Genomic DNA, 12,539 nt, shown 5'->3' on the forward strand with positions numbered 1-12,539 from the left:
GTCTCACTCTGTCACCCAGGCTGGAGTGCAGTGGTGTGATCTTGGATCACTGCAACCTTTTTCTCCTGGGTTTAAGCAATTCTCCTGCCTCTGCCTCCCAAGTAGTTAGGCTTAAGATTAGCCATGTCTGGCTAATCTTTGTATTTTTAGTAGAGACAAGGTTTCATCATGTTGGCCAGGCTGGTCTTGAACTCCTGACCTCAAGTGATCTGCGCACCCTGGCTTCTCAAAGTGCTGGGATTACAGGTGTGAGCCACCATGCTGGGCTGTAGCATTATTATTATTATTATTATTTGAGACAGTTTTGTTCTTGTCACCCAGGCTGAAGTGCAGTGGCACGATCTTGGCTCACTGCAACCTCTGCCTTCTGGGTTCAAGTGATTGTCCTGCCTCAGCCTCCTGAGTAGCTGGGATTATAGGCATGTGCCACCACACCAGGCTAATTTTTGTATTTTTAGTAGAGATAGAGTTTCACCATGTTGGCTAGGTTGGTGTCAAACTCCTGACCTCAGATTATCTGCCTGCCTTGACTTCCCGAAGTGCTGGGGTTATAGTCATTAGCTACCACCCCTGGCCCCATAACATTATTTTAAATCATATAATACTCATACAATGGATACTATACAACTGGACAAAATATAGGAATCCAGGTATTGATATAAAATGCTTTCTAAGATATATTGCTAAGTGGAAAAACCCAAAGTACAGCACAGAGTGTATTAAATACCACCATTTGTATAATAAGAATGAGGGAGAGAATACGTTTGCCTGTGTGTGTATGTGTTCTATCTGGATGGGTACAGGGAAGACTGATACCATTGCTTGCCCTATGGGAGGACACTAGGTGGCTGGGGTAAGAGTGGGGGCTTCTCATTGTGCATCTTTTTGTATTCTGAATCACATCGTGTACCACCTATTAACAAGAAATACTTAAAAGTCGTGTACATATTGCCGGGCACGCTGGTGCGGATCATGAGGTTAGGAGTTTGAGAACAGCCAGGCCAACATGGTGCAACCCCGTCTCTACTAAATACAAAAATTAGCTGGGCGTGGTGGTGCATGCCTGTAATCCCAGCTATCGGGTGGCTGAGGCAGGAGAATTGTTTGAACCAGGGAGGTAGAGGCTGCAGTGAGCTGAGATTGTGCAATTGCAATCCAACCTGGGAAACAGGAGTGAAACTCCATCTCAAAAAAAAAAAAAAAAAAAAAGAAAAAGTTATGTACTTACTTTGTTTTCTCTCCCCTAAAGAAAAAATAAACTCCCTGAGAGTATACACCGTATGCTTTCTTGTTCACTGTTCCGTCCTCAGCGTTTAACACAATGCCTAGCACCTAATATGTGCTCAGTAAGTCTCTACAGAATGAATAATGCAAAAGTGAATGTCCCTTCCAGCTCTAACATATTAGTTCTAATCTTAGGACTTTTAAGAAAGTATGAAATGGATTCCAGGACCCAGCCATTCAGAGGAACTAAGAGAGATGCTGAGTTGTTTTTTAGTGTGGTATACTGTTTTTCTTTGTTGTTATCATTAAGTTAAAAGAAACACATGACAGGGCGCTGGGTGTGGTGGCTCACGCCTGTAATCCCAGCACTTTGGGAGGCCAAGGCAGACAGATTACTTGTGGTCAGGAGTTCGAGACCAGCCTTGCCAATATGGTGAAACCCTGTCTCTAGTAAAAATACGAAATTTAAGGCCGGGCACAGTGGCTCACACCTGTAATCCCAGCACTTTGGGAGGCTGAGGCGGGTGGATCACAAGGTCAAGAGTTCAAGGCCAGCCTGGTCAACATAGTGAAACCCCATCTCTACTAAAAATACAAAAATTAGCTGGGCATGATGGTGCACGCCTGTAGTCCCAGCTACTCGAGAGTCTGAGGCAGGAGAATTGCTTGAACCTAAGAGGTGGAGGTTGTAGTGAGCCGAGATCGCACCACTGTACTCCAGCCTGGGCAACAGAGCAAGACTCTATCTCAAAAAAAAAAAAAAAAAAAAAAATTAGCTGGGTCTGGTGGCAAGTGCATGTAATTCCGGCTATTCAGGAGGCTGAGGCAAGAGAATCACTTGAACCTGGGAGGTGAAGGTTTCAGTGAGCCGAGATTGGGTCACTGCCCTCTAGCCTGGGCAACAAGGTCCCCCAAAAAACATCACAGGGGAATGTGTAGAGGGTGGATATGGAGGAAGTCACAGATGTGCTTCCCAAGTGAGAGCCCCAGTTGCCAAAATAGGGCAATGTCCTGCTCAGACTCTACCCCTGTTATGGCCTTTGGGGTGGCAGCTTTAGATATAGGCAAAGCCACCCCATTTCCTGTGGCCTCAAAACATTCAGGATCATAGCTCCCATAACACTCCAGTTCCAAGACTGCCTTATGCTCTAGATTCTGAATTCCCTGAGGTCAGGAACTGGGTCTGTCTGGCTCATCAGATAACCAGAGTTTGGCACAGAAGGAACAAAAGAACGAATGAATGAAAGAATACAAAGAGTTGAGAGGACTCCAGAATTGAGAAAAGCCAGAATCAGGAGCTGTCATACCCCATCTTGCCAGGAGGTGTCAGTACAGAAGTACTTTCTGAGATGGCCGCTCAGCCTGAGCCTTGCAGTCTGGGCACAGAGTCCCACTTTGAAGTGGGGAGGGAGTGGAGTTAGGTGATTTTTGATACATTTATTAAGGGCTTGTAAGAAGAGGCACAGCTGGGGGGGGAGACTGCAGCCCCTCAGAGTCATCAATGCTGTATAGGAAGACAAGTGCTAATCTGGCCTTTAGCCCTGAGAAAGGAGGATTAAGTTTGTTTGAGGCATTTGGGGAAAGTTCACAGAGGAGATGACATTTCAACTGGGCCTAAAAATAAGGAGAATTTATCCAGTTGGAGGACATTCTGGGTAGAGGTAACAGACTCATGGGAAATTGGGGGAATGATGAATTGCCAAGGACGGCTGGGTTATCCTGAGTTTGGTGGGAGATTAAATAAAAAGTTCTCCTGAGACCTCACTTCCTTTTTTTCTTTTTATTTAGATGGAGTCTTTCCCTGTCAACCAGGCTGGAGTGCAGTGGCACAATCCTGGCTCACTGCAACCTCTGCCTCCCAGGTTCAAGCGATTCTTGAGCCTCAGCCTCCTGAGTAGCTGAGATTACAGGCACACACCACCATTCCCAACTAATTTTTGTATTTTTAGTAGAGATGGGGTTTCACCATGTTGGCTAGGCTGGTCTCAAACTTTTGAACTCAAGTGATTCATCTGCCTCAGCCTCCCAAAGCACTGGGATTACAGGCATGAACTACCGATCCTGACCTCACATTTTTCATGAAAGGACGACAGTCATTCTTTTTTTTTTTTTTTATTTGAGACAAGGTTTGGCCCTATCACCCAGGTTAAAGTGCAATAGCGTGATCTCGGCTCAGTGCCACTCCTGCCTCCCAGGCTCGAGCAATCCTCCCACCTCGGTCTCCTGAGTAGTAGATTATAGGCGCTCCCCACCACATCCGGCTATTGTTTGTATTTTTTGTAGAGATGGGGTTTCATCATGTTGCCCAGGCTGGTCTGGGAACTGTGAGCTCAAAGTGATCCTCCTACCTTGGCTTCCCAAAGTACTGTGAACCACCATGCCTGGTCAATGAAAGGACAACATTCTTATGAAATTAACTAATGCAATACATACAGAAGGGGCTGAAGAAAGAGTTGTAATCCCAGCTACTCGAGAGGCCGAAGCAGTAGAATCGCTTAAACTCAGGAGGCAGAGGTTGCAGTGAGCCAAGATCACACCACTGCACCCCGGCCTGGGTAACAGAACAAGACTCCATTAAAAAAAAAAAAGCAACTGTTGAGATCTGATGGTTTAAAAAAATTGCTTGTGTTATGTTATGATATGTTATTTATTTACTTTGAGACGGAGTCTCGCTTTGTCGCCCAGCCTGGATGGAGTGCCATGGCGTGATATTGGCTCATTGTAACCTCTGCCTCCCAGGTTCAAGCGATTCTCCTGCCTCAGCCTCTCAAGTAGCTGGGATTACAGACATGCACCACCACACCTGGCTAATTTCTGTATTTTTGGTAGAGACAGGATTTTACCATGTTGGCCAGGCTGGTCTCGAGCTCCCTACCTCAGATCTCCTCGGCCTCCCAAAGTGCTGGGATTACAGGTGTGAGCCACCGTGCCTGGCCCTGCTTACATTTTTATAGCAACTGATGTCACCCCTTGCTTCCATGTTAAGTCCACTGGAAACATTTCAATCCTCATTTTTACTTAACTAAGAGAGTACTTCTTTCTTTCTTTTTTTCCTTTTTTTGAGATGGAACCTCGCACTGTTACCCAGGTAGGAGTGCAATGGTGCGACCTCAACTCACTGCAACCTCCACCTCCTGGGTTCGCATGAGTCTCCCGCCTCAGCCTCCCTAGTAGCTGGGATTACAGGTGCCCACCACCATGCCTGGCTAATTTTTTGTATTTTTAGTAGAGACAGGGTTTCACTATGTTGGCCAGACTGGTCTTGAACTCCTGACCTTGTGATCCACCCCCCTCAGCCTCCCAGAGTGCTGGGATTACAGGTGTGAGCACTGCCCCCGGCCAGGGTGCTTCTTTCTTGAAACACTCTCCTTCCTCCTTGTCTAAGCCAGTACTCTTCAATTCGTCACCTGCCTCTCTCCTCTTCTCAGTTTCATTTGCCAGGTCCCGTTCCTCCGTTTTATAGCCATTAAAGTTCCAGTTCCGGGTCCTGGTCCCCTTTCACTCTAACCTCTCTTCCTGAGTGGTCTCATTCTTCTTCCCTGTGGTTGCCATTACCATTTAGGTGTCAACAGTCCTCAGAGCTCTCTCCATAGCCTTCTTTCTGGGCTCCAGTCCACGTATCCAACAACATTCATGACTTTTTTTAAACTTGGATGTTTCTTACGGCATCTTCATCTCGAGTATATAAAAACTCTCATCTTCCCTAGAGAACCTGTTCCCCCCCAGGGCCCCTGTTGTGGTGGATGGCTGCGTTGTCCAGCTCGCTGTTTAAGCCAGAGGCCTGTGCAAGTCACTCTTGACTCAAGTCCTGAGCATCGCATCTCCTCACTGTCTCCTGAATCTCTCCAAGACTCTCCATGCCCACCCTTTCCCTCATCTCCAGCTACCTGCTCTGTAGGCCATTCTCTCCTCAGTAGCCAAAGTGACTCTTTAAAAATGCAGATAGGATCATACCATGCCTCAATATTTTTGTTACCTCTTACTTCTCTTACATAAAATCCAAGCCCTTTAACCATGACTGTGTGATCTGGCCGGCACCCGACACTTCGCAGGCTCCATCTCATGCTGTTTTATCTCCACTCTCCTTCAGTTAGTTTGAATTCTTTTATTATTTATTTTTGAGACAGAGCTTCACTCTCGTTGCCCAGGTTGAATTGCAATGGTATGATCTTGGTTCACCGCAACCTGCATCTCCCGAGTTCAAGCAATTCTCCTGCCTTAGTCTCCCAAGTGGCTGGGATTACAGGCATCCACCATGACACCTGGCTAATTTTTGTATTTTTAGTAGAGATGGGGTTTTACCATTGGCCAGGCTGGTCCTGAACTCCTGACCTCAGGTGATCCTCCTGCCTCGGCCTCCCAAAGTGCTGGGATTACAGGCGTGAGTTACCATGCGCCACCGTGCACTGTGCTTTAAAGGAGGTCGCCTGAGCCCTGACATCTTCCTGAGTGGGGAACGTAAACACCAAGCCTGCACAGAGATTGGCTGCTCTAGCCCTTCCATGCAGTCAAACTGTCCTGTGGGAAGGTGCCCCGAGGGTGTGACACAGAGAACATGGGCTTTCATTGGGGAGGGATTCTAGTTTCCAGTCTTGCACTTGCTAGTTGTGTGCACAGGGCATTCAGTGTTTCTGACCCTCAGCCTTCCTGCCTGTGGAGGCGGGCGTGATAACATGTGGGCCCCAGGGAGGAGTTCCTGAGCTGTTGCAAAGCACACTGGGACCATTAGTGGTTTGCTTCTTTCCTCACCATGAGGTGGTGCTGGTTAGTGGCGAGCAGTCTGGCTTCTCCTTAGACGGACTAGTGTCTGAATCTGTCACTTTTTTTTTTTTTTTGAGACAGAGTCTTGTTCAGTTGCCCACGCTGGAGTGCGGTGTTGCAATCTCAGCTCACTGCAACCTCTGCCTCCCGGGTTCAAGCGATTCTCCTGCCTCAGCCTCCTAAGTAGCTGGGATTACAGGCGTGTGCCACCACAGAGGAGGCTAATTTTTGTATTTTTGTAGAGACGGGGTTTCACCATGTTGGCCAGGCTAGTCTCAAACTCCTGACCTCAGGTGACCTGCCCTCCTCGGCCTCCCAAAGTGCCGGGATTACAGGTGTGGGCCATCGTGCCCATCCTGAATCTGTCACTTCTTAGGCAGCCGACTGGAGGGAAGTCCCAGCTTCCTCACGTGGGAAATGAGGACAAAGTTGCACCTGCACCCCAGGGCTGTTGTGAGCTCCCTGAGAAGCTCATGTGTGTGCAGGGCTCATGAGGATGCCTCGTTGTAAGCCTGGCACCTAATAAGTGCTCAAAAGATGTGCTCAGCATCATGCCAAGGACCGAAAGGGAGATAGAAAACTGGTCAGCGGTTCTGATCTTCTTTGGTGAATTCATAAAGGAACTGTTTATCAAGCATCTAATTTGTGGAGGATCCTGCAAGGGCTGCCATCCAGTGGGATCTTGGCTCCCAAGTCTAGTACAGAAGGCATATACATAAGTAAGGAAGATTTCACATGCAAAGTGTAAAGGGCCTGAGAAAGATTTCCTTTCTTTAAAAGAGCCATGGCTGGGCTCAATGGCTCACACCTTTTATCCCAGCACTTTGGGAGGCTGAGGCAGGCAGATCATCTGAGGTCAGGAGTTCGAGACCAGACTGGCCAACATGGTGAAATCCCGTCTCTACAAAAACGCAAAAATTAACTGGGCATGGTGGCAGGCCTTGTAATCCCAGATACTTGGGAGGCTGAGTGGGGAGAATCGCTTGAACTCAGGAGGCAGAGGCTGCAGTTAGCTGAGATCATGCCATTGCACTCCAGCCTGGGCTAGAGTGACTCTGTCTCAAAAAAAAAAAAAAAAAAAAAAGCCAAGGACTCGGGACTCAGACTCAATAATTTGTTTTTTGTTTGAGACAGGATCGATCTTGCTCTATTGCTCAGGCTGGAGTACAGTGGCATGATCATAGCTCACTACAGCCTCAACCTCCCAGGCTCAAGTAATCCTCCAACCTCTGCCTCCCGAGTAGCTGGGACTACAGGTGCATGCCATCACACCTGGGTAAGTTTTAATTTTTTTGTAGAGATGGGATCTCTCTATGTTGCCCAGGCTGGTCATGAACTCCTGGACTCAAGTGATCCTCCCGTTTTGGCCTCCCAAATAATTTACATACAGTAAAGTACACAAATCTTAAGTGTAGCACTGGATGAATTTTTACACATTTTGCGCACATCCAGATGCCACTACCCAAATCAAGACAAAGACATTTCCAACACCCCGGAAAGTTCCTTCATGCCTCCTAGTCGATACCCCAGAAGAAACCACTCTTCTGACCTCTATCACCATAGATTGTTTTGCCAGTGCTAGAACTTCATAAACATGGAGTTATATCGTTATGTACTCTTTTGCTTCTAGCTTCTTTGATTCAACAAGTGTTTAGGCCGGGTGCAGTGGCTCACACCTGTAATCCCAGCACTCTGGGAGGCCGAGGCGGGCGGATCACGAGGTCAAGAGATCGAGACCGTCTTGGCCAACATGGTGAAACCCCGTCTCTATTAAAAATATAAAAATTAACTGGGCATGGTGGCGCATGCCTGTAATCCCAGCTACTCAGGAGGCTGAGGCAGGAGAATCGCTTGAACCCAGGAGGTGGAGGTTGCAGTGAGCTGAGATCATGACATTGCACTCCAGCCTGGGCAGCAGGAGCAAAACTCTATCTCAAACAAACAAACAAACAAACAAGTTTTTGAGGCTGGGCATGGGGGCTTACGCCTGTAATCTCAACATTTTGGGAGGCTGGGACTGGAGGATTGCTTGAGCCCAGGAGTTCAAGACCAGCCTGGGCAACGCAGTGAGACTCCATCTCTACAAAAAATAAAAGATTAGCTGGGAGTGGTGACGAATTGCCTGTGGTCCCAGCTACTTGGGAGGGACCCAGGAGTTGTTGGAGGCTGCAGTGAGTGATTAGGGCACGACTGCACTCTAGCCTGTGACAGAGTCAGACTTTGTCTAAAAAACAAAAGAAAAGAAAAGGCCATGTGGCCAGAGAAGAAGCTGCAGTGGGGGAAATGACCACTTTCTCTCCCTTGGTGGCTCAGTAACAGAGGATCTAAACAAAGCACTTAAACTTCCGTTAATAGAGTCAGGAATCATCAGTAAGTGGTTTTGGAGATTATTTGCTATCTATTTACAATGCAAAAAAAAAAAACAACAACAACTCTGGGCTTATATAATTGCAAAAGTCATAGTCAGGGAGGTAATTATCAAGTGTAACATGAGTGTTCTATTTTGAGCCTCAGTGCTAGCTCTTCTGGCCCTTCATTCCCTTTGGCTAATGTGATTGCGAGTTGTTTTTGCTGGTTCTCTTCTGTTGGAGGTGGCTGGATGACAGGAGGCAATGGAATGGGAGGAATACAGAGTGGAATGATAAATCACATTTCTGCTGGGTTTTACTGGTCACAAAGCACCTGTGTAGACAGCATGTCACTTGATAGCAATCCAGGAGGGAGGCAGGTGTATCGGTCACAGCTATTGACTGCAAGCGTCAGAAACCAATTCTGTTAAGGGGAGAAGGAATGGTTTGGGAGGTTATCAAACAGCTCACTGAGTCAAAGGGAAAGCTGGAGAGCTAGGGTCAGAAAACAGGCAGGAATTAAAGAAGACTTGTGTAAGCCCATGTATTTTATAGCGTCTTTGTTCTGCAGCTTAACTGTCTTATGGGTAAGTTTGGAAATGATCAAGACAGATTTTTTGTTTTTTGTTTTTTTGAGACACAGTTTCACTCTGCCACCGAGGCTGGAGTGCAGAGGCATGATCTCAGCTCACTGCAACCTCTGCCTCCCAGGTTCAAATGATTCTTGTGCCTCAACCTCTTGAGTAGCTGGAACTACAGGCATGCACCATCATGCCTGGCTAATGTTTGTATTTTGAGTAGAGACAGGGTTTCACCATGTCGGGCAGGCTGGTTTTGTACTCCTGACCTCAAGTGATCTGTCTGCCTTGGCCTCCCAAAGTGCTGGGATTAACAGATGTGAGCCACCGTACCTGGCCTCAAGACATTAAAAAAATCTTCCTTAAAGGAAGAGATTGCATGGACCTTGATGATGGAAAGTAATTTGACCAGCAGATAAAAGGACATTTCAGGAGGGAATCACTGGGTGAGCGAAGGCAGAAAGGTAAGAAAGAATGGTGAGGGTACAGTTGGGGTTCACAGTTTGTGCAAAGGAGCCAGGGGAGAGACAGCCAGGAATGCAGGTTTAGGCTTCACTGTGCAGAGCGTGCTTCCGGGATGAGTTACCTGTGACAGTAAGGACCCACTGGAGGTTTGTGAGTAAGAGAACGAGATTTTCGTCTTTTTTTTTTTTTTTTTTTTGAGATGGAGTCTCCCTCTGTCGCTCAGTCTGGAGTGCAGTGGCTTGATCTCGGCCCACTGCAACCTCTGCCCCAAACAAGCCACCTGTCTCCACTTCCCGAAGTGCTGGGATTACAGGTGTGAGCCACCGCTCCCAGCCTAGGGTGTAGTATTTATATGAGAGTTTCCATTCTATCTCCCTAGACTGTATGGGCAGAACCTGGACCCTGGCTGGTTCCTTGCCATTCTCCTAACGCATCTCCCGATGCTGGGATTCTCCCCTTTTTCTTCTCACCCTCACATCAGATGAATCTCAGTAAAGTGCAGCTCTGATCATGCTCAAGAACCCTCAGTGGGTCCCCGTGGATTATTAGAAAGATGCACATAGTCGCCAAGTGCAGTGGCTCACGCCCGTAATCCCAGCACTTTGGGAGGCTGAGGCGGGCAGATCACTGGAGGTCAGGAGTTCAAGACCAACCTGGCCAACATGGTGAAACCCCGTCTGTACTAAAAATACAAAAATTAGCTGGGGGTGTTAGCGGGTACCTGTAATCCCAGCTACTTGGGAGGCTGAGACAGGAGAATCACTTGAACCCAGGAGGCAGAAGTTGCAGTGAGCTGAGATTGCGCTATTGCACTCCAGCCTAGGAGGCAGAGTGACACTCATCTCAAAAAAAAAAAAAAAAAAAAGAAAGAAAGATGCAAATAGTCAACCAAGTAGCATTTCAGGCCTGTCCAGTAGGGCCTCAACCCAATTTCACAGTCACAGCTAGTCACACCCAACTGGGCAGTCATCAGGCCAGCAGAACGCATAACTTGGGGGTGCCAAGAAGAAGTGCATGCCACCTCCTGGGCATCTGGAGCCACCTGCCTGGCAAAACGATTTCCCACCACCACCCCCTGCCATTCATATTCTCCTTAGACTCCATTTCCCTTTTTTATTCATAATGTAGCAGGGATGGGGAAAAATCCTATTCTATTTATTTATTTATTTTCAGACAAAGTCTTTATCACCCAGGCTAGAGTACAGTGATGCGATCTTGGCTCACTGCAACCTCCACCTCCCAGGTTCAAGTGATTCTCCTGCCTTAGCCTCCCGAGTAGCTGGGATTACAGGTGCCCACCACCACTCCCAGCTAATTTTTGTATTTTTATAGAGATGGGTTTTCACCATGTTGGCCCGGCTGGTCGCGAACTCCTGACCGCCAGTGAACTGCCTGGCTCAGCCTCCCAAAGTACTGGGATTACAAGTATGAGCCACCGTGTCTGGCAAAAATCCTGTTTTAAAACATGCTGCCTGAAATGGTAGATTTTGTTATGTATAGTCAACTAAAAAAAAAAAAAAGGCAGCCTGGCAGCATTGCATTTTCTATACTCAGCCAGATTCCATCCTGGTGGAAAACTGCCTATTTTTAGACAACATACCTACTTGACCTTCTGGTTATGCAATGTAAGTCCCAGAATGAATGTGGTGGGAGAAGATGAGGGCAAAAGAGCTAAACTGCTTTGCAGCATGAGTTGAAGGCGAGTTTCCAGGTGGAAAGGCTGTTCGGTTATTCGTTTTTGTTGTTGTTTGTTGGTCTTTGGTTGCAGACGTTGTTCTGGTTTTCTTTCTCTGGAAGATCCAGGAAATGGGGTGGGCAGTTTGGGCTCAGGAAAGAAAGGGCAGGAACAGAAGAGCTTGATGTGAGCAGGGAGCCCTGCCCCGACACGAGGCTGGGAGGCTGCGGGGACGTCAGGGGCTCCCCGGAGGAGCTTTTGGATGTCAACATTTGAGTTTTCCTGTAGGACATTGATTTTAAATTTGAGTGCACTGCAGTTTCCTTGTGATTTACCTACGCTGTCAGCAAGGCTGGTTAGCTGGCAACCCTGGAGCTGGCCTGTGGCTCGCATTGCCTTGGGGAATGAAGTGAAGAATAGCAGCCCCCTCTCTGGGCAAGAAGACTGAGAGCCTTGTAGCCGCCTGAATCCTGATTAAGGTTTGGTGTGGGGTTGGAGGGGGAAAGGTGGGAGTGGACACTGCCTTGTTAGCTTTCCTGGACTTGAGAGCACCCGGGACGGGACGGGACACACCTCTGGGTCTGGCAGGCACATGGCCCGTTGTGAGCTCTCTGGAGAGAAGCATGGGACACATTGGGCTCCCCTCACTCTTGAGAGAGAGAGATGGGCAACTTGCAAATCTCCTTTGGCACTCTCTTCATTTTTGTGGCAGCTTGAAGTGTGAAATGAGTCACGTTTCCAAATGCCGTGGAAGAGCGAGCCTGCTTCTCTCCTGCTCCCTCTCATCCCCTCTTAGTGAGGCGCGGCCTGCCATCCCGGCCACTTCCGCAGGATTGACGGCAAAGATTTATTTATGTATGTTGCAAAATGAAAATAACTTTGCTGGGTTTTTTTTTTCTGTTTATTGTAAAAGATTTAGACAGATGCACTAAGATATTTTTAAAAGTAAACAAAGTCACGTGTTGTTCCCTCATCCAGAAACAGCCCCGATGGCGTTTTGGTGTCAAGCTTTCTCTACTTTGTTTTCTTATGCATTCATGTTCCGGTCACCCAGAAGTCAGCCGGAGGTTTTAAGATTGAGAGAAGATGGGTTTGAACCCTTCCTTCTGTGCCCAGTGGAAATTCCAATTCCCTCCTCAGATCTTACTTATATTTCCAGGAGGCCTGTGTGGGCCTGGTTATCTCTGACCCCTGCTTCCCAACTCTGCTGAAATTGTAGTCTCTGCTCTGCATCCTTTGGACTGTTGGGATGTGTAGCTCCCAGGGCAGCACAGCCTGGTGTTAACTTTGACCTAGAATTTAGGAACTTACTTCCATTTCCAGAAAAATCTGCATTTATAAGAAGCTATGTGCATCTTACACACATTCCTAATGTATAGAAGGTTGACAGGTAGGTTTCTGTCACAGGAGTACTAATGACTAATGATCTAAAATTGAATTTTTTTTTATTTTTATTATTATTATTTTTTTAATAAAGACGGGGTTTCA

General features: G+C 47.3%; 1 long non-coding RNA gene across 1 annotated transcript; it reads left to right on the top strand.

The window, feature by feature from the left end:
• On the top strand, nt 1–3,052 carry LOC116529606. Its single transcript, XR_004259561.1, has 3 exons — nt 1–35; nt 488–491; nt 2,884–3,052. It is a non-coding gene; the product is annotated as an uncharacterized LOC116529606 (long non-coding RNA).
• The last annotated feature ends 9,487 nt before the right edge of the window (nt 3,053–12,539 follow it).

Source organism: Sapajus apella, unplaced genomic scaffold, assembly GCF_009761245.1.
Source record: "Sapajus apella isolate SASKATOON/1434 unplaced genomic scaffold, GSC_monkey_1.0 scaffold62, whole genome shotgun sequence".
Lineage (NCBI taxonomy): Eukaryota > Metazoa > Chordata > Mammalia > Primates > Cebidae > Sapajus > Sapajus apella.